Below are 23678 nucleotides of genomic sequence, written 5' to 3'. Positions count from 1 at the left end.
ACCATATCAGCTATGAATTACGCGGGGTGAAGTTGGGTATAGGATCAGAAATGGATTTGCTCTACGCATACTTAACCTGACCCATTGCCATCCCTACAGGTGAAGTTGCTATTGTTACTACAACTTTAGTTGTAACCGATCAGAATTGTTGATAAGAGATTCGACGGTTGACTAGCAACACCACTCCAACTACACTGAATATCTTCTTCTTCTTCTTCATGTCAAGAGAGCAGCTCGGTTCTTCTTATTAGCTCTTGACAACCATGGGACCTTCGAGCAAATTATTAATACTGATGCGTTCAACTTGATAAGGAGATTCCATTTTTGTGTTTTGGAACGGTTCAATACCCTCGGCTCCTACCATGTTACTATCATTGTTATGTTTTTATGTGAACTCCCATGAGACAAGGAGCATGGCTTATCCACTAGTATGGTGTAAGCAAAGAACAAAATCTTATATACGCAAGGAAGTAGTTTCCATCAAGCAGCCCAAGGTCGTGCTCGTTAGCTCATCTCCTCCTTATTTGACCATACCAGTCCCCTCCTAATCCCAATCTACTCACCAACAACATCACGAGAACATCAGCCAACAACAACAAAGCTCTTGACTCTCCTCATGATTCCCCCGTTTTGGTTGGTGGCATGTTCTAGCGTTGGTGCTTCACTTACACCTCCACCGGTCCCTCTTGAAGCATAGGGAAGAAGAAGACTAACGAGTTGTTTATTTGTAGACCTCCGATGCTTCCTGGATGGTCAGATTAGGTACTACTTTGTTGTAGCAGCAATAACAACTTCGTCTGATCTGAATCCAGGTTCTATTGGGCATTCTCTTGTGGCAATGGCAGTAGCGGTCACTGGATCAGTGTTTTCTGGAGCAACGACGTGGACGGCCATGCCGAGGAGGCTCATCGGTGATGGTGGCACTAAGCGGCTAGTGTACTGAGGTGTTTCCCACCACAAGGCTGCGGATGAGGCAGCGACGAGGCTTATTGGTGATGGTGGCACTAAGCGGCTGCTGGATCAGCGACTCACTTGCGTGGGTTCTTGGATAGGAGCGACATGAAGATTTCTTGGCACCGGTAACATGAGCAACCATCTGATCGGGGCTTCTCGACAAGGTGGGTGGACTAGCTATTGAGCTTTCTTTCGCTCATAATATTATAACGAAGTTTGGGATATATATTAGTGTTGCTTCCATACTCTTTTGTGTAAGGTGTTGATCCTAAGTGTTCAGTTTGTTGCCGAGGGTTGTTGAGTCCTTTTTGTGAGGGTGTGAGTCTAAGTACTCTTATATGTTTATCTTGGTTGTTTACATCTATTTGGATGTAGAGAATGATTTAATATAAACCATTATCTAAAAAAGATGAAGGAGGTTGTCTATAGGAAATGTTATGTAGAGGTGGAGTAGTCGCAAGTCACCAGAGTCATAAGAGCGTGACAACTCTTTTCTGAGGCCAGCGGACTCGTTGCGCTAACTCATGCCCCCAACCACTACGATGACGTGGGGTAGTGTAGATGGACAGGCGAAGTGGTGCCCCAGCAACTGGTGGTAACTACCGTAGGGTGTCAGAGAGTGTGTGAGAGAGAGGGGGTCAAGCGAAGTGGCGCTCCTCCTCCAATCTGCCATGTGTCGCCTGAAACCACCCTCTGCAATTTTGTTGGTCAACTCATGCCACCTAGCACTATATGTTGTAGGCTCAATTGTTTTTTTTTTGTGATTTTAGGCTAGTTCTATCGTGCGCGAGGACATGTGTCACACTAATGCATGATGGTTTTGGCCGCATGGTTTGCACTTGGGAAAAGTCTACGTTATCTCCCTCGTATTGAATGAGTTCCACTCATGTCTATTAACCAGAAAACTGGATATGGATATTGGCCATCCCTAATCCCAACTATCAATAATAAGGAAAATAAAATCCCTTGGTAGTTTAGACTATGGTTTTATGCTATATTGCGCATGCGTGTCTTTTTGACCTGGTATTTATCCTACATAGTGGCCCAAAATATCAGTGATCTCATTCTTTTCCACCACCTCACTATCCTTGACTGATTGACATGGCTTCATGGGGGACTAGGAGAGAGTGGGGGAATAGAGCATGTCGTGGAGTGTCGCAAAGCCCAAGGTCAGTGAGATAGAACACACTGCGATTGGGGGGCTAGTGATTGTTGAGGATGGAAAGAGAGAGAAAGTGTTAAGGGAGAAATCAACAAGGTTGTAGTGGGAGTGAGAGCTCGATAGGCCAATACTATATAGGAGTTCTAGGAGGTTGTGATGTCGTGGAAGGTCAAAATGCTGGCAAGGAAGAAACTTGAGGAGGCCGCTAGCGTTGCTAGTATCAATGACTGTTACCTTCCTTACTGCTTTTGCAAAGCTAGAGGGGGAGAGAATCCAACATCGATGCCATTCTCACTCGACTTCTTAGATCTAGAAGCTGAAAGTGCAGCAGTAGCCCACTTCTCATTCATGTAGGTGACGCTGGTCACCAATCCTACCATTGTCTTCTCCGTCACCACAGAGATCCATCTAGCTTCTAGCTTCTGCTGCCTTCGCCTAGCTTGATCTGGACAGCGGCATAGAAGAGTAATCTACCTACCAAAAGATACAACTTATAGTATTCTAAATTTGCTACAAAAGTTATTGTTAATTCTCTAATTATTTTCATCGAATCAACTAATCACAACATTACTCTATTTAATTTCACCTACTTCTTTAATATCTGTGATCATTTTAAAGGTTTTTTATATTTAAGGATGAGCGCGGATGATTACATCATTTGACTACCACGAAACAAATTTAACCATCGAATATATAATTAGAAGAACTATTTGGATCTCACATTGGTCTGCCAGATAAACACAAACAAATGGCTTTTTGGATGCAGTGCAGCCAATAGGAAGTGAAGAAATTAATCCTCTGCTCTCTAGTCAGGTCTCCTACCTGTTGAACCTTCGCGTGACAACTCAGAGTTATTCCGTTTCCATTTCTAACTCGAAAAGAATCATATCGATGACCCCGTGCTACCCGCAGGTTGTCTTGGCAACGATGGCGCTCCGCACGCGATGCTTGCGGTCCGGGTCCGACTCCGACTCCTCCGACCACTCGATGCTCCCGAACACGTAGTTGGCGGCCGCCGTGGCGTCTTGCACTTCCAGCCTCACCGTGAACTCCTTCTCCTCCCCGACGTGCTCGAAGCTTAGCACGCCCGGATCCACCGTGACATTCACCCCAGCCAGCGCCTCGGTGACGCTGACCTCGTACAGGCAAGGCGCCGCGCCGACGTTCTTCACCCGGCGCCTCACCGTCGCGGAGCCGGACAGGCAGGGCACGGCGATGGACGGGTAGTTGAGGTCCTCGGGGCGGCCGTGCTGCTCGCCCTGGCTGCACGCGAGCGGCTTGCCGTTGACGAGCAGCGGGAGCGGAAGCGCGCTCTGCTGGGTCGTCGGCCTCTGCAGCGAGCAGAGGAAGCTGGCGTAGTCGGCCGCCGTGGTGTCGTACACGAGGCCCGGGTCCAGCGCCTGCACGGCGTTCACGTGGCCCGACCCGTAGGCGAACGGCGTCGCGGCCGCGCCGGTCTCGTCCCGGACCTTGCTGCCGTCGTTGTCCACGGTGATCGCTGCAGTGCCCAAACATGCGTGACACGGTGTTAAGACGTGAGATCGTACAGAGTTCTGTGGGTGCTTGCGCTGGCTCGATCGTTCGATCTGTCTAGCTGCAGTCTAGCTCACCGGTGGTCATGATCGCGGACTTGATCATCGCGGGGGTCCAGCTGGGGTTCTTGGTCTTTATCAGGCCGGCGATGCCCGACACGTGGGGGCACGACATGGAGGTGCCGGACTCTATGTTGTAGGGGACACGGCGGTCGTCTAAAGGCAGGTCCGTCGGTGAGACAGCCTCGCTGTAAGCTGCGAGCACGCTTACTCCTGGCGCGGTGATGTCAGGCTGCAAACAAGTGAACAACCACGTTATATCTTATTCCGTACTATCTTAGCATACTGCATACGTGTTTTTTTCTGTCGAGTATCTGTACGATTTACGGAGGAATGAATACGATGAGCATTGTGCGGTCTGTGCCAACCTTGAGGATCTGAGGAGTTATCGGGTTTGGTCCACGGGACGAGAATGCCGCCATCACCGGCGCTGGCTTTACGCCAAGCCTGGCACCCGATGTTGTGATGTAACCAACCGGGTTGCTACATAAACAGAATGAAAGACGAATTAGTCTTACCAGATGTACTGTTGAGCAGTACTAACAGGAAAAATGCTTGCTAATAGCGGCTTGTTTACTCTGTTGACCCAAGGTAGTTGAGCAGCTTGCTGCACTGGGAGTAGGAGACGTGGGCCGCCGCGATGACGTGAGGTCCGCGATGACGTCCTCCCCGTTGCCGGCGTCGTTGCAGAGCACCATGCCGACACCGCCGGCCTGCTTCACCACCAGCCCCTTCTCGGCTCTGGCGTTCACCCCTCTGGTGCACACAACCAACTTGCGGCTCACCTTGGTGGGGTCCAGGGAACCCGGCAAGCACAAAGTCCTGCACGCAGAAATGCAAGCAACGTCGATCGATCTGTAGGTGTCCATATGATATCTGTAGGTGTACTAGTATCACACGTTGTGGTGGTCGAATTTGATTTCTTACGAGTTGTTGCCCGATCCGTTTGCGGCGTTGGCGTTCTTCGCGTTGATCATCTCGTACCGGTGCCCTTCGGGGAGAGTGCTGTCTGACAGGCTTTGCCCCTGTAAACTGCCAATGGCATGAGCAAAAGTAATTATGTATAGTATTGTAATGAGTGTAAATTAACCTTGATGGTCGTGCTGCTGGTGTCGCCGCCGAAGGTGACATAAGCCGGGAAGTCCCTGTCCATGGTGCTCGCGCCGACAGTAAGGATCCATGGAGCCACGTTGGTGACCGATCCCGGCTTCGGGCCAGAGTTGCCGGCGGAGCAGACGACGGTGACGCCATTCTGGACCGCGTAGAACGTGCCGATGGCGACGGGGTCCGAGAGGTAGTCCGAGGCCGGCCCGCCGAGGGAGAGCGAGAGCACGTTCACGCCGTCGCCCACCGCCGCGACGATGGCCGCGAGGATGTCCACGCTGGAGCAGCCCCCGGAGTAGCACGCCTTGTAGGCGGCGACGCGCGCCAGCGGCGAGCCGCCCTTGGCCGTGCCCCTCCCGTGGCCGAACACGCTTGCGTCCGGCACGAACCCGCCGCCGGCGGTGGACAGCGTGTGCGTGCCGTGCCCTATGTAGTCCCGTGGCGAGTACAGCTCCGCCGCCTGCCCTGGCAGCCCTCCCTGCGGCAAGCTCGATGCTAGGTAGCCGAGATTGAAGAACCTCGCGGCGATCAGCTTGCTGCACGTACGAAATGTCACACGATTAATTACCTCTTTCCAAGAGAAGTCAAATAAGCTGTGGACGCTGATCGTGTTACTTGTTGCATTTGAAGGTCGTGTCGTTGCCGGTGATGCACTTGTAGCGCCCCCACAACGGGACCTGCGCATAGCCATCGTCTTTGAAGCTCGCCGATTCCGGCCATACGCCTTCATTTGAACGTTTGCAGAAAATATGAATCAGGACACTAGAACAGGTTCCGGATAGTGCACAGCACTTCAGTATAGCAGCTAGCCAGCTAGGTCGACGACAGCATATCTGAACCCATACTGCGTGATCCAGCGTAGGAACAGACGAACAGTGCCCATGCATGTCAATGCTATGCTACCATTTTGCGAGGTTTGAGTTGATCTTTTCAGTTCCGGTATTCTTGGGATTTGTTTTTGTTAACCTCAAGAGGGAATCATCCTGGGGTGATTGTTTTACTAATTTCGCGCATCTCATCGGCAAGCACGCACACGACGCACGTTGGTGATGCTCTATGCCGGCCGGTCAAATCCGCGTTCCATAGTTTTTTTTTCATGCTCCGGCCAAAAAAACAAGGGTACCCAAAAAACAACTAATTCAATTAATTTAGATAATTTAATACTCAACAAAAATGATATTCATTTTTCTATCTATTTGCTTTTTGGGTGGAAAGATATGATAACACTACCTTTTAACAAATGTAATAACTAGATGGATACCCCTCGCGTTACTACAGGAAACTGTGTGATAATATAGTAGATATGAATTCTAAAAAAATTCTTACCTATTATACAATTTTTTTCATGTGATATATTTTTATGTTTTTATCAATTATCCATAGGTTATAAATGTTTGAATTTTATGGTGTGCATTTTGGGAGAGAGATGTAATTTACACTCTTGATGAATCATCTAAAGACTAAAAACAATTGAGGTGATGTGAAGAGATGCAATTTACACCCTTGATGTATCATTCTAAGGCTAAAAATAATTGAGATTAATGATGTGGATTAATTTACACTCTTGATATATCATCCTAAGGCTAAAAACAATTAAGGCGATGTGGCAGAGAATATTATTAACTTTATAGTAAGTAGGGATTATGCATGTCTCTATTTGTTTCTTTTTACTTCTTCGGTTACAAAATACCCACGTATTTTAGACAAAACTTTTGACCTAAATAATAACGAGTTAATTATTAACCAGCAGCCGTGTGTATATCGATAAAAAAAAATCCGTAGAAAGTGCAACCGATGCTAACCAGAACAGCGGGCCGGGTTTACCTGTGTCGACGTTGCCGATGATGGCGCCCTGACCGTACTTCGCGTCGTCCTCCCACGCGGCGGTGGCCGTGCCGTTCTGCTCCAGCCCGAGGAATTCCCACGAACGCGTCGTGTGGAGCTTGTGGAGGACGTCGGGGATCACGGCCAGCACCCCGGGCAGCTCTGCACCCACCCATCATGAGTACGCGAAAACCCTCGTCAGCGACGGATACGAACTACCATTTCCAGGGGAAAACGAACTACATCAAGATCACCGTCCGGTTTACGGGGGATATATAGCGCGTACGTTTGATGGGTCCTGTGAAAATCTCGTCGATCTGCACCACGATCACGTTGATGGGGCTCAAGACGTACAGTAACTGAAAGCTGCAGATTTTTTTTTCGACACAGTAATTGGAACATTAGTTGCCTGGCTAGTGCCGACGTCTATAACGGCCACGCTAGTATTTTCTAGTACCTGGTGACGACCGTAGCGAGAAGACCAGAAGGAGAGGCCGGGACGTCCTTGAAAACGATCACATAAGTCTGCATGGATCAGAGATCGTCAATATAGAACATTTAATCGCAATTACATACTTGCTGACTTGCTGTGCATGTGGGAAAGACATTTTGCATGTCCCCTCGTGGCTATCCAAATAGAGTAATTTTACATTCCAACGACAAAACTATCTCGAGATACCGGGATCTCATGGTACCAAATCGTTTCCGATCGTTAGATCTAACAACACACATCCTACTCAGCTAGATCTAATGATGAGAAATGATTTGGTATCTTAAGCTACTTTTTGTTGGACCGGAGCAAATATCATCTAAATAACTGTGATTTTTTTCAAAACAATGATCAATATGTGATACACTCCTTCTATCCCCCAAAAATTCACTTTTAACCTACATCTCATAAACCAATACAAATCTATAATAAGTAAGTGCCATTTGCTTTCTCAAAATCTCAATACACATGTCCTTTTTTTTAAAAAAAATCAATGGATTTGTCCTCGACGTTACCAAACTACAATGCAAGAATTGTTTTAAGAATAAAGTCTGGTTGGATAAATAAGGATAGCTAAAAATAAAGTTTTCATTGAACGGGTGTAGCAAATTTTAATATCAGTTCACGTATGTATAAGTCTATATGACTGCACACGTATCATATACATGTTATTTATGTTTCTATTTGCATAGGGTGAGTTTAAACTTGCGTATTTGAATGGTAATGATATATTATCCTTTTAAAAAACAAATATTAACTAGTATTTGAATAATATGCTAGAAACAAATGCATCCTCAAAGGAAAAAAACATATACATGCGTGTTGAAAAGGGCATCTTTTAAAAAAATTGTTATAACCATTTTGAGATTATGTGCAAAAGATGGAGGGACATTAACTTTTTTTTAAAGGTCACCGGAGAAGAGAGATTCCCCAGCTGAATTTAAATTTAAACCGTAGTAAAGTACACAGCGTCTAGAGCCAAAAGAAGGAACAGAACAGGCGGCCCGCGGACCGCAAAGAGGTGCGGGATGCTAATAAAAATAACAGAAGGAACAGTATTGGAGGGATACCAACTTAATGGGCAAAATGACTTTCCCGTGTATAATGCATAGTTCAAGAGAGGGTAAGAGCGAGAAGTGCAGGAGCATTGCCTTTGTGGCAGCCAACGACGGCGTATGCAGTGTGAGGAGGAGCACCAAGGCGATGAGAAAGAATACTCGGGATCGTCCCCTCATTCTGGTGATCTGGTTGATCTGCTACGCAGCTTGATCGGGTTCTACAGTGGCATGGTGTACATGTATACAATTTATAGACTTCAAGGTCAACACTGCACGGTGCTTAAAGTTTATTATCTTCATAGGGACGAGCACGAGCTCAGGTACTCACTGCACGGTGCTTAAAGTTTATTATCTTCATAGGGACGAGCACGAGCTCAGGTACTCACTCTGTCCCAAAATAAATCAAATTTTTGATCATCTGTGTCCAACGTTTGACCATTCATTTTATTAAAAAATTTTTAAGAAGTTTTAAAAAATAGTCACACGTAAAATACTATTCATGATTTATTATTTAATAAAAATAAAAATATTAATCATAAGAAAATTTAAATAAGACGAAGAGTCAAATATTATAGATAAAAAGTAATCACGTTGGGAGTGATCGATTTATTTTGGAACGGAGGGAGTAATCACGTTGGATAACCTAGCAAGCAGCAGCAGCTAAGTCAGTGCTTGCCAGATTAATGGCTCCGTCCACTTGCGTGCGCATCATGCAAAGCAGCTAGCTGCTCAGGATTACCGCAACAACGAAAGGGTAACAACAACGTATGACATGAGTTAACTCATGAACACACTACGGGCCTTTTTCAGGGTCAGCAGTGTGCAGAAACTTCGGCTCCCATCATTTCGCTTTCTATACAAATAAGCGAAAATACGTTTTTATAAATAAAAAATAATTTTCAGATAAAACTTTTATATATATGTCAATAGCGACTAAAAACAAAATGCGTAAAACAAACTATGATAAAAAAATCATAAAATTAAATCCAAAATTAAATTCTAAAATTAAAATTTTAACTTATAAGCAGCTACAGCTGCGAAACGATAGGAGGCTTCGACTTGCACCTAAGCAAGACCACAGTAGTTGTAGTTTTTCCAAAGCTGTATTCAGAAGCGGCTAGAGAGGGTGAAGGGGTGTTTGGTTATTGGTCCCGCTTTGTTATCATGTACGGATACAAACCAAATTAAGATTATTAAATTATTAAATTTTTAGCCACACTACGACAAGGCTAATAAAATATTGCCATACTTTTTTTCACTAATACTCTCGTATTTTTTATATGACGCTGTTTATTTTCAGGTCCATGTTTAACCTTTCGTCTTATTCAAAAAATATATAATTATTATTTATTTTTATAATATGATTTATTATTATAGAAAATTTAAGTATGCTTTATAATTTTATATATTTAGATATAAATTTTGAACAAGACGAACGGTTAAACGTAGATGTAAAAGTCAACGGTGTGGTATAAAAAAAATATGAAGAGGATATATAAGATCCAGTCTAGTTTACTAGAAGAGAGAATCTTATTATGATTGTAGCTGTGATCAAACAACTACCAAATTTATCACACCTTAGATGTGACAAGTTGTGGCCATGAACCAAACACTATGAATTTTTTTTTTCCAAAACGGAAGGCAGTAATTTTAATTGCTAGGAGTATGTTGTTCCTGAGTTTAGAAGCTCCTTACTAAGAGAAGTTGCTGAACTGAATCAGAATTAATTAAGGAAATGATGTCTATGGTTAGTGATTGAGTAATTTGTTTTTCTCTGTTAAGCAACCAAGAAAAGTATATGCTCACCAGTAATGCATGAACAGTAAGATAATGCAGGTAAACTAAATATATTAATTATAGTTGGACGTGGCCAGCTATCAGCCCTGAACTTTTGTTCTAAATAACAATAAGAACACGATATGAAATCTGAGATAGCATGCTTGTGAGCTTTGTTAATTTGCTGGGAATTGACTCGAGTTTATTTATTGAAATCAGGTGACAGGATTTGGAGATCCGCTGCAGACTGATAAACTATTTGCCCTCCTGATTGGAGTGACCAATATATGAATAATGCCCAGAAGTGTATAGCTTAGTGGATTTTAGGTCATGTAATATGGTATAAATAGAGGATCTAGAGCGGTGCATATCTCTTAGATCGTGACCTAAGCATAGTAAGAGGAATAGTTAACGAGGGGATCTTCCCTTTTTCTCTAGCACTATGCTCCTAATGTTTCATAACATAAAACTTTCTAGTGTGATCTATATTTATATGGATGTGTACGCGTGCACACATATATAATCATATACATTGATCAATGAATAAATCTAGGTAAAATTAAAATACCTTATAATACAAAATGAATGAAGTACCATTTATATTCCGATAACTTAATGCTCAGGCTCATTTACACTGCATGATTTAGAAAACACGTAAACTAGGTGGTATGCCAACTTGATAAGGAATGTCAAGAAAACATAGGAACTGCTCAATCACATCGTTTGGATGCTTCGAAGGAAAATAGTGCAATAATTTGGAGATAAAGTGACATGAACAGAAGTTCTTTATAGGTTGAGGTTATGCTAGATTTTCCCTGGAATTCCTAATTCACAAGGATTTCAAAGGGCTCATTTTTCTCCCAATTGAGCCCATATATTTTTTCCAAATGATTCATAACTACAAATTTCCTCCAAAAATGAAAGGACCTTCAAGCCATCTAGAGTGGGCAAATAGATATACCTGAAAAACATAGTACTGGAATTAAATTACTATTGAGAACTTACCAATCTTTTCTTTCACACAAAAGAGATTGATAGGAACTTCAGATCTCTAGGTTTAGCCCCTCAAGAGGAATGCAACGAAGGCAACAATCACATCAAGAATGAGCCAAGGAAAATGAACAACATGGTATAAGCAGAAACACGAACAAGTAAGGAAGTCACAAGGATAAATGCAAGAAAGATGATAGGGACGTGCTTTTTAATCGACGTTCGGATCCTAGAGATCCTACTCTCCATTGAGAGACTCCAATGAGTTGGACCTCACTCAATCCCAAGCCTCACCAAGATCGCACCGTAGAAGAAGCCTATGCCTTCAAATTTCTACCAAGGCAAAGTCGTTCCTAAGCAACCACCGACTCCACAGAAGGGCAACCATCTATTGCATCTGATGAAGATTGATTGACCTAGAAACCTCCAAGTCCGAGCTTAGTTTCTACTAAAGTTACATCTTTCCCTTGTGGACTTTAGAGGAAATCGTATAAACTCTCTTAGGCTATCCACAACGATCGAATGCTCGCGGGTGACACCTAGCTAGCAAGGAGGATGACCTTCACGATTAATAAGCTTAAAGACGTAACACTGGAGTCGATCTCCAAGTGCTCGATGTGTGTCACGCCCAGAAATTCTTCACACGAATTTCTGAACTTAATTGTGTATTAAAATTCCTGTCCAGGACCAGTCAGGGTACACAAACAGACAATGTTGATTACATAACCATCATTCTTAGAAACAACAGAGAATAACACTTATTCTAATGAAAATGCAGTGGAAAGGAAGGTAGACTAGCTCCAGCGGATAAGGCTCCAGTCCACAGGCAAAGCTTCAACGGTAGGCCAGCTTACTCCTGAGAGTCTTCTCCATCGGACTCAACTTCTAGCTCTGGAGGGGGAAATTGAGCAAGGCTGAGTACAAACCACCGTACTCAACAAGTAGCACGGGAAAGAGGGTAATAAATGATACATAAGGATCATCAAGGACAGGCTTAGGGTTAGTTGCAATAAAGCAGCACTTAAATAAATAATAGAGATTAAACCGAATAAAAGTAATTAAATACGTTAAAAGGATAAGTAAATAACAGTTGTAAAATACCACAACACTGTCCAATGTTACACCACGTTTCGACAGGTCCAACGACTACTCAACGTTACACCATGTTGTAGTAGTCCCAAGTAAAAACCAGTTTACCCAAGTCATTAAAGGTTCACTAATCACAGTGAAGCTGGGAGTTCGCCCGTAACCGTGGGCACGACTATTCGAATAGGTTATACTCTGATTAGAGGTGTACTACTGTACCCACAAGACACGACTCCACTACACTTGAACGTGCGCCGACAAACCACCATGGCATACCGGAAAGGAGACCGTGATAGGACTCGTCACATAACCATTCCTATTTAATCGTACCGCACTTCAGGTTTCATCCCCTCCTTTACACCAAGTCGAGCAGTCCCCTCTTGTGCCTTGGTAGATCCGGAAGCAGCAGAGGCTTTCGTTACACAACGATTGCCCGTCCATACTCCATCACGCCTACCCTTCCCGTGAACCGGTCCTTAATTGCTATGGGTGCGACTCTCAAAACCGTGCACTCACAGCCCACCATTAACAATATTTTAGTTGCCATTAACCCGAACCGGGTAATGAATCATTATTACAGCTATTCTGAGCTAATCATGATTATTAAATGATACCATAAGCTACTTGATCTAAGCACGGCTAAGCATTAACCTAGGCCTAACTCTAGTCAAGTTACCCCTGGTCTAGCATGAATAAAGTTGGATAATCAACGGCATAATAATAAGGATTACCCGAGAAATAAATACAGTAAATACTTTAACTAAAACAATGCATATTTAAATAAATAAAGCGGGGAATTTGCAATAGTAGGTTCAATATGATCAAAGATGAGTGCCACTTGCCTTGCTCTGGCCCCTGGGGTACTTCGACGACGATCTCGAAGTAAATCGACTCTTCGGTGGGGTCCGAATCTAAGCGACAAAGCACAAAAATAAATAAAACAGGTACAAACTCTACTGAAACAGCAAAAGAAAGTATTTTAATGGATTCTTGACAATTTTATGAATTTAATAAAATTTGAATGGGCCTAAACGGAGACTAGATGAATTACTTATGAATTTTACAAGTTTTCTGGGTTTTCAACTAAACAAAAAAGTCCTAAATCGATTATTGCGCAATTAATGGGGCTGCTGACGTCAGCGAAGGGAGCGGAGGGCGGCGCCGACAAGTGGGCCCCACAAGCAGTGAGAGGGAGGGGTGAGGGGAGGATGACGTGCGGGCCCGGGGAAGAGAGAGGAAGAGGTGGCGCCGACTCACGAGTGGGCCCGGGGAGGCGAGAGAGAGACGGAGAGGCTAACGGGTGGGGTCCACCCGTCGGGGGGGGAAGGAAAACAGGGGAGGAGAGAGAGATGGCGACCGGCAGCGTTCGGCGGCGGCAACTGGCGGCGGGGCGCGGCGGCCTCGGCGGTGCGCACCGACGTGGAGGAGCGGCGACGCGCCCGCGGAGGGGAGGGCAGCGCGAGGTGACGCGGAGATGGCCCGGAGGCGGCTCCAGCGCGGGGAGGAAGACGATGGCGATGGGCGGCCGAGATGGCGACGGCGTGCGGCAGCGGAGGGCGGTGGCGTCGCGAGGTGGCGATGACACGGCGGCCGCGAGGCGACGACGACGTCGGGCAGCCACTTGGCGGCAGCGGCAGGCGGCTTCCGGCGCGAGGCAACGGCACAGGCGTACCGACGACGACGGCGGAAGGAAGGGAGAGGGAGAGGGGAAGATGGAGGCGCTCACCGGCGACGGGGGAAGTGGCGGCGAGGTCGGCGACGACCGGGAACGGGCGACGGTGAGCGGAGAGGTGGCGGCGACGTCCGGAGCGCGGTCGGCGGCGCGCGGACGACGAGGTCGGGCGCGACGGCGACAGGGACGAAGAGGCGGCGAGGGCGCTCGGGTGCCCACTGGCGGCGACGAAGGCCGATAGAGAGTTGGCAAGGTCGAGGCGGAGGTGGCGACGCGGACGGGCGACGGCGAGCAGTGCTCGACGGCGGGATCGGATGCGGCGGCGAAGGAGGAGGGCGCGGCGGCGACAGAGCTTGGGCAGACGGGGAAAAGTGGCGGTGGCGCGCGGACGACGTGATTTATAGGGGAAAGTGCCGGCAAGGGCGGGGCGGCCGGTGGAGACTGAGTCACGCACGCGGGCGTGGCGGGCGGCGGCTGTTGGGGTCGGTGACGGCTCCGGCGCGGGCTCGGGTTCGGCCGAGAAGGAGGAAAGCCAGACTTCGGCGACGTGGGTGTGAGGGCGAGCGGGCCGGCAGCTAGGCCGAGACGGCTTGGCTTGGCTGCATGGGGAAGGTGCGCGCGGCGCGGGGAGGAGGAGGAAGCGGGCCGGCTCGGCCGGACCGGGCTGGGAGAGGGAAATGGGGAAAAAGGAAAAAGAAAGGAGGGAGGAAAATTGGACTTCGGCCCAATTTGGGAAGGAAGGGAAAAAAGAAAAAGGAGGAAAAAAGGAAAGCCCCACTTTTGCCGAGTTTTAAATTAATTTGTTTGGCCAAATTTTATACTTCTTCAATTTGAGTTTAAATCCAGTTAATCGATTTGCGAACCACGATTTAATTAAATTAATTTCTTTAGAGGGATTTTTCCTGAGTTAATTAAGCCAATTATTATTTACGAATATCCTTTACGAATTTAGGCTTGGGATAAAACTTCGGGTGTGACAAACCAACCCCCTTAAATGGAATCTCGACCCCGAGATTCGGAGGCGCTAGCGAAGTGGTGCGGATGGGCGGCCTTGATCTCATCTTCTTTTTCCCATGTCGCTTCTTCTTCTGAGTAGTGACTCCACTGAACTCTGCAGAATCTGATCACACGGTTCCAAGTCTTCCTTTCACTGGTTTCTAGAACCCGTGCTGATTTCTCCACATAAGTCAGATCTTCCTGTAAATCGATGTGCTCGGAGTTGGTCTGTTCTTCAGGCACACAGAGGCACTTCTTGAGCTGCGACACATGGAACACGTCATGGATTCCGGCCATGTTAGCAGGGAGTTCTAACTGATACACAACTTCTCCCCTGTGTTCCACTATTCGGTATGGTCCCACAAACCATGGTGCCAACTTTCCTTTGGTTTGAAACCGGTGTACTCCTCGCAAAGGTGTGACGCGAAGGTACACATAGTCTCCTGCTTCAAAGGCTAAGTCCCTTCGACGATTATCCGGATAACTCTTCTGTCTGGTTTGAGCTATCTTCAACCTTTCACGGATTATTCTGACTTTTTCTTCCGCCTGACTTAAAACTTCAGTCCCAAAAACTTGACGTTCTCCGGTTTGATCCCAGAAGAGGGGTATACGACACTTCCGACCATACAAAGCTTCAAAAGGTGCCATCTGCAAACTGGCTTGATAATTGTTGTTGTATGAGAGCTCTGCATATGGCAAATTCTTATCCCAAGTTCCACCAAAGTCGAGAGCGCACGCTATGAGCATGTCTTCAAGAATCTGGTTTACCCTTTTCGTCTGACCATCTGTTTGCGGAAGATAAGCTGTATTGAAATTCAGTCGGGTTCCCAATTCTTCCTATAGCTTCTGCCAAAATTTCGAAGTAAACTGACTTCCTCGGTCAGAAACAATCTTTTTAGGTACTCCATGTAGACACATGATCCTAGCCAAATAAATCTCAGCTAGTCTCTTCCCTGAGTAGGTGGTGTGAACTGGTATGAAATGGGCGATCTTCGTCAATCGATCAACGATTACCCAGATCGAGTCATGACCGGCAGCAGTCCTCGGTAAACCAGTGATGAAATCCATCCCGATTTCTTCCCATTTCCATTCTAGAATCTAAAGAGGCTACAACAGTCCTGCTGGCCTTTGGTGTTCTGCTTTGACTCGTTGACAGACATCGCACAAGGCGACATATTCTTCAACTTCTATCTTCATACTAACCCACCAAAACTTTTCCTTGAAATCCTGATACATTTTGGTACTCCCAGGGTGAATAGAGTACTGGGTTTGATGAGCCTCTTGAAGTATCAACTCCTTTAGCTCCTTGTTATCCGGTACACACAACCTGTTTCCCATCCAGATTGTTCCATGTTCATCTTCTGAAAAATCTCAAGCTTTACCAACCGCATATTTTTCTTTAGTTCAGCTATCTCCGGGTCAATTGCTTGGGCTTGACGAACTTGATCCACCAAAGTTGGTTGCGTCTCTAGGGCTGCCATAAAACCTTGTTCGACTATGCCTAAATTTAGTCGTTCAAACTCTTGCTACAACTGCTCGCAAACTTCCGTTGCTACCAAGACATTGCAGTAATTCTTCCGGCTTAAAGCATCTGCAACCACATTTGCTTTGCCCGGGTGATAATGGATACTTAAATCATAATTCTTGATTAATTCCAACCATCTTCGCTGGCGGAGATTCAGATTCGGTTGTGTAAAGATATACTTTAAGCTCTTATGGTCCGTATACACTTCACACCTGTTGCTAATTAAGTAGTGTCGCTAGATCTTTAGGGCATGCACTACGGCTGCTAGTTCCAAATCATGAGTCGGGTAGTTACCCTCATGTGGTCTCAACTGACGAGAAGCATAAGCAACCACCTTTCCTTCTTGCATCAGTACACATCCAAGTCCTGATCTGGAGGCATCACAGTAAACCTAGAAGTCTTTCGTTTGATCTGGCAAAATCAACACGGGTGCTGACACCAATCTTTGCTTGAACTCTTCAAAACTCTTGTCGCACTCGATAGACCATCTGAACTTCTCTTCCTTTTTCAACAACTGTGTCATTGGCTTCGCTATCTTTGAGAAATTTCCAATGAACCGGCGGTAATAGCCCGCAAGTCCTAAGAAACTCCTGATTTGGGAGACTGTCTTAGGTGGCGTCCACTTTGTTACTGACTCCACATTGCTGGGGTCTACTGCTACACCTTGAGCATTGATCACATGACCGAGAAACTTCACTTCACGAAGCCAGAAATCACACTTGCTGAACTTGGCATACAACTAGTGTTCTCTTAGCTTCTCTAGCACGATCCACAAATGTTGGTTGTGCTCTTCTTCTGACTTGGAGTAGATAAGAATGTCATCAATGAAGATAACCACAAACTTATCCAGATATTCCATGAACACCTTATTCATGAGATTCATAAAGAATGCCGGGGCATTAGTAAGTCCAAACGACATTACCGTACATTCATACAAGCCGTAGCGAGTAGTGAATGCTGTCTTGGGAATATCTTCTTCCCGAATTCTCAACTGGTGATACCCTGATCTCAAATCGATCTTGGAGAAAACTTTGGCTCCCTTCAACTGATCAAACAGATCATCAATCCTTGGCAGAGGATACTTATTCTTGATGGTGACATCGTTCAAAGCACGATAGTCTACACACATTCTCTTAGTTTTGTCCTTCTTCTGAACAAAGATAACCGGAGCACCCTAAGGCGAGGTACTCGGTCGGATGTAACCTTTCTGAAACTGTTCATCCACTTGCTTCTAGAGTTGTTGGGGAGACCGTCTTCATCTTCAGCAGAAGTGGACTCACTGCTACTAGAGACTGTGACGGTGCCATTGCGGTTCCTCGCAGTGTTGAAGGGGGAGACACCTTCCTCGGGCACAGGGGTTGGGGACGTCGGCACCATCTGCATCAGCGGTCTTGGTTCATCCGGGGCACCAGGGTAAGACTGAACTCTTGGTGGCCCGCGGGTTCGCTTCCTTGCTGTGAGACAAAGCCTCGCACCACCGGGCTCCGGGAGTTCTTTGAGTCTAGCATTCTCCTTCTTCAAGCAGTCGATCTCATCCTGTAGACGGATAATCTGAGTGAGCTTGGCGTCGTTCAAGGCCTTGGATGCTTCATGGAGGTCGTGATGCATCTGGTCGACGACCAGGGTGATACCGGTATGCCGAATGACGGAACGTCAGGTCATGCCTGGCCCTGAGCATTGTCATCAGACTGTAGGCGGCCTCCTGGCAGGCATGCTCATGTGAGCCTCCAGCTCCTTCTGCTTCCATGTTAGGAAGGTAATCGAGGATTTCGTGTAGCTCCAACCTGACACGGTGGGGAAACTCGCCTTCGAGAGGGTGGATTGTGGTGTACTCTGGCTCATAGGGGTATCCTGCCGTGAAAGACACTTTTGCCAACTCTGCCACAAATCTAGCCATTCCAAGTCCACGGTGAAACAAGGGGTGGTTGGCCATCTAAAGAACAACAAGGATTTGGAATCAATGGATGCAAAATTTCATTTCAAGATAAATAAATCATAAAAGAAACAAAGTAAACAAAGTTTTACCCATAAATCAATTTACTTACGCTTTTAACCAAAGGGGGTTTTGTCTTTTTAAATGACTCACGCTTTTGAAAAGCACTAACCCATTTTTAAAGCACTCTAACTTTCACAAACAATGCATAAACATGAAAAGCAGAGGGCTCTTAGGGTTTCTATTGGGCTGATCCTACGGTCAAAGGAGGCTCTGATACCAACTTGTCATGCCCAGAAATTCCTCACACGAATTTCTGAACTTAATTGTGTATCAAAATCCCTGTCCAGGACCAGCCAGGGTACACAAATAGACAATGTTGATTACATAACCATCGTTCTTAGAAACAACTGAGAATAACACTTATTATAACGAAAATGCAGCGGAAAGAAAGGTAGACTAGCTCCAGGGGTACGGCTCCAGTCCACAGGCAAAGCTTCAACGGTAGGCCAGCTTACTCCTGAGAGTCTCCTCCATCGGACTCAACTTCTAGCTCTGGAGGGGGAAATTGAGCAAGGCTAAGTACAAACCACCGTACTCAACAAGTAGCACGGAAAAGAGGGCAATAAATGATGCATAAAGATCATCAAGGACAGGCTTAGGGTTAGTTGCAATAAAGCAGCACTTAAATAAATAACAGAGATTAAACCGAATAAAGGTAATTAAATACGTTAAAGGATACGTAAATAACAATTGTAAAATACCACGTTGCGACAGACCAACCACTACTCAACGTTACACCACGTTGCAGTAGTCCCAAGTGAAAACCAGTTTACCCAAGTCATTAAAGGTTCACTAATCACAGTGAAGCTGGGAGTTCGCCCATAACCGTGGGCACGACTATTCGAATAGGTTATACTCTGATCAGAGGTGTACTACTGTACCCACAAGACACGACTCCATTGCACTTGAGCGTGCGCCGATATACCACCATGACATACTGGAAAGGAGACCGTGATAGGACCCGTCACATAACCCTTCCTATTTAATCGTACCACACTTCAGGTTTCACCCCCTCCTTTACACCAAGTCGAGCAGTCCCCTCTTGTGCCTTGGTAGATCCGGAAGCAGCAGAGACTTTCGTTACACAACGATTACCCGTCCATACTCCATCACGCCTACCCTTGCCTTGGTACATCAAATAGTTCGAAGCCATGCTCTAGATCCCACCTTATCCATTCGACATGTGGTTAGCACTTAATTACTTCCAGGGTTTCATGTGAACCGGTTCTTAATTGCCATGGGTGCGACTCTCAAAACTGTGCACCCACAGCCCACCATTAGCAATATTTTAGTTGCCATTAACCCGAACCGGGTAATGAATCATTATTACAGCTATTCTGAGCTAATCATGATTATTAAATAATCCCATGAGCTGCTTGATCTAAGCACGGCTAAGCATTAACCTAGGCCTAACTCTAGTCAAGTTACCCCTGGTCTAACATGAATAAAGTTGGATAATCAACGGCATAATAATAAGGATTACCCGAGAAATAAATACAGTAAATAATTTAATTAAAACAATGCATATTTGAATAAATAAAGCGGGGAATTTGCAATAATTGGTTCAATATGATCAAAGATGAGTGCCACTTGCCTTGCTCTGGCCCCTGGGTTACTTCGGTGATGATCTCAAAGTAAACCGGCTCTTCGGTGGGGTCCGAATCTAAGCAACAAAGCACAAAAATAAATAAAACAGGCACAAACTCTACTAAAACAGCAAAAGAAAGTATTTTTAATGGATTCTTGACAATTTTATGAATTTAATGAAATTTGAATGGCCTAAGCGGAGACTAGATGAATTACTTATGAATTTTAGAAGTTTTCTAGGTTTTTAACTAAACAGAAAAGTCCTAAATCGATTATTGCGCAATTAATGGGGCTGCTGACGTCAGCGAGGGGAGAGGAGGGCGGCGTCGACAGGTGGGCCCCGCAGGCAGTGAGAGGGAGGGGTGAGGGGAGGATGATGTGCGGGCCCGGGGAAGAGAGAGAGTGGAAGAGGTGGCGTCGACTGACGAGTTGGCCCGGGGAGGCGAGAGAGAGACGGAGAGGCCGACGGGTGGGGTCCACCCGTCGGGGGCAAGGAAAACAGGGGAGGAGAGGCAGATGGCGACCGGAGGCGCTCAGCGGCAGCAACCGGCGCCGGGGCGCGGTGGCCTCGGCGGTGCGCACCGACGGGGAGGAGCGGCGACGCGCCCGCGGAGGGGAGGGCAGCGCGAGGTGACGCGGAGACGGCCTGGAGGCGGCTCCACCGCGGGGAGGAAGACGGTGGCGACGGGCGGCTGGGATGGCGACGGAGGGTGGTGGCGTCGCGAGGTGGCGATTACACGGCGGCCGCGAGGCAACGACGACGTCGGGCAGCCACCTGGTGGCTTCCGGCGTGAGGCAACGGCACGGGCGTACCGACGATGACGGCGGAAGGAAGGGAGAGGGGGAGAGGAAGATGGAGGCGCTCACCGGCGACGGGGAAAGTGGCGGCGAGGTCGGCGACGATCGGGAACGGGCGACGGCGAGAGGAGAGGTGGCGGCGACGTCCGGAGCGTGGTCGGCGGCGCGCGGGCGACGAGGTCGGGTGCGACGGCGATAGGGACGAAGAGGCGGCGAGGGCGCTCGGGTGCCCACCGGTGGCGACGAAGGCCGGCGGAGAGTTGTCGAGGTCGAGGCGGAGGGGGCGACGCGGACGGGCGACGGCGAGCGGCGCTTGACGGCGGGATCGGATGCGGCGGCGAAGGAGGAGGGCGCGGCGGCGACAGAGCTTGGGCGGACGGGGAAAAGTGGCGGTGGCGCGCGGACGACGGGATTTATAGGGGAAAGCGCCGGTTAGGGCGGGACGGCCGGTGGAGACCGAGTCACGCACGCGGGCGCGGCAGGCGGCGGAGTTGGGGTCGGCGACGGCTCCGGTGCGAGCTCGGGTTTGGCCAGGAGGGAGGGAAGCCAGACTTCGGCGACGTGGGCGTGAGGGCGAGCGGGCCGGCAGCTGGACCGAGACGGCTTGGCTCGGCTAGGCGGGGAAGGTGCGCGCGGCGCGGGGAGGAGGAGGAGGGAGCGTGCCGGCTCGGCCGGACCGGGCTGGGAGAGGGAAAAGGGGAAAAAGGAAAAAGAAAAGAGGGAGCAAATTTGGACTTCGGCCCAATTTGGAAAGGAAGGGAAAAAAGAAAAATGAGGGAAAAAGGAAAGACCCACTTTTGCCGAGTTTTAAATTAATTTGTTTGGCCAAATTTTATACTTCTTTAATTTGAGTTTAAATCTTGTTAATCGATTTGCGAACCACGATTTAATTAAATTAATTTCTTTAGAGGGATTTTTCCTGAGTTAATTAAGCCAATTATTATTTACGAATTTTCTTTACGAATTTAGGCTTGGGATAAAACTCCTGGTGTGACAATGTGACCCTAATCTTAGATGATCTCAAATCCTTAAATCTCCCAACTCACAATCTCATAATCTATAAAACTCGGATGGAGAGGCGTGGAAACCCTAGAAAGCATATGGAAGTAGGTATTACCCCCATGAAAATAGGGCGAGAGGGAACTCATTCCTGTCAGAGACAAGATGTAACTCATTCACATATTCAAATATTGAAACTTTCGATCAACACTTAGAAAAAACTCTTAGAGAACGGGATAAAAATTGCCAATTGCAACTATCAGAACTTTTGATTAGCCCTGCTCATCTCGGTAGAGAGCCTTGAACGAAAATTCTGATGACCATTCCGATCAGGGCCTCTCGTCCAAATAGAGGGGATTGATCAAAACTTTTGGTCACCTCAACCATAACTTCCAATCACCACGTAATAATATGGACCTATTCACTAAATGCTATATAAGTTCCTGATTAATTAACTGTCATGCCACAACTAAAATGCCATAATCTAAAATAAATAAAAATCTCAAGCAAAGGGGAAAATGCATGTTACCAGCTAGATATGTGGCAGAACATGATCCCCAAATAAGCGGTGTGCTTGTTCCATCGGTTGCAAACCTGGATGGCTATCGTGTTGGATCAACACAAGATGGCAGTGACTGACGGTCGATGCCCTCGACTTTGGTCGGGGTGGTGTGAATCAACAATGGATCTACATGGAGATGATGATCGACGGGCAGGGCACATGGCTATGATGTAGGTGTGATGTGGGTAGACTGCTGGCAAGGCAGATTGGGAGGGCGGCAATTGCGAGGAGGGCAGAGGCATTAGTTTTGGGGAGGTCACATAGTTATGTGGGCGAAGCGGGTGAGTTCTGTCTAGCATCACAAGATAGAGTAGCTCATGTTTATCTTGATCCGTTCGATGAGATCATTTAACTACCGAAGAATGATTTAGGGAAGTTTTGGATACATTTTCTTTAGATACAACTTAAAAAAGAACCAACTTGTTTTTATATTTTATATATATATATATGTATATATATATATAGATAGATACATGAGACACTGTCCATATTAAAGTAATGCCTAATCACATCTTAGCAATTACTTCCTCCGTATTTTAATCGATAATGACATTGATGTTTTATTACACATGTGACAATTCGTGTTATTTAACAAAATTAGGGCAAATATGTAAAATTTAACTTATTAATTAAATACAATTGGTAATAAATTTAATCATAGCAAAATAAATGATAATTTCATAATTTTTAAATAAAACAAATAATCAAAACTATGCAAAAAGGGAATAGCATTATTTATTAAAATATGAATGTAATTATATATATATACATACATATACATATATATATATATATGTATTTTTATATACACACATAAGAAAACATCATATTGTCGATGAAAAATACGATCATCGTTCGCATTTAACATCTAAAAGTTATTATCATGTGTGAAGTTTGAAAACTAGCGATTAGAGCATCCCTAATAGTTCTTCTATCTCATTCTCTATCCTAAAAATAAAGTATCTCATCCTCTATCCTAAAAATAGAGGATGAAGGGTAAACGTAAAGCTCCAACAAAGCATCTGTCATATTCTTTATTTTTAGATGTCATCTGTATCAGGGAATAGAAATTTTATATTTAGATGTTCTCTCCATCCTCCAAGAAGATACGGACGATGTCATATATGAATAATATGCTGGAGTATAAATAGATACGAATGATAAAACTGTTTTAGATGATAATCTAAATGAAAATATGGATAACCAAATTTAGATAAACCGTTAGATACTCTTAAATAACCATCCTGAAACGGAGGAGGTACTCCGTAGGAAATATCTTCAGCCCTTTCCACATCACGCTTAGGCTTTCTATCCAAAGAGAAAATATCCTGATGGAGCGATCTTCTCCATTTTATAGTCAAACGGACAGAAATGGTCACTCCATCCAGCCACCCGCATTCCCGAAAGCACCTTAAAAAGCGACCAATGCTGCGACAAATATCGAGGGGCAATACCGTCACTTCAGGCAGCCCACCGCTTGGGCCATAAAAGCCGAGTCGGGTTTAGC

General features: G+C 46.1%; 1 pseudogene; it reads right to left on the bottom strand.

The window, feature by feature from the left end:
• Window positions 1–2758: 2758 nt before the first annotated feature.
• Window positions 2759–7167, bottom strand: LOC102710654 (annotated as a pseudogene).
• Between the last annotated feature and the right edge of the window lie 16511 nt (window positions 7168–23678).

The sequence above is a fragment of the Oryza brachyantha genome, chromosome 1 (assembly GCF_000231095.2).
Source record: "Oryza brachyantha chromosome 1, ObraRS2, whole genome shotgun sequence".
Classification (NCBI taxonomy): domain Eukaryota; kingdom Viridiplantae; phylum Streptophyta; class Magnoliopsida; order Poales; family Poaceae; genus Oryza; species Oryza brachyantha.
This window is presented reverse-complemented; position numbering and strand designations above follow the sequence as displayed.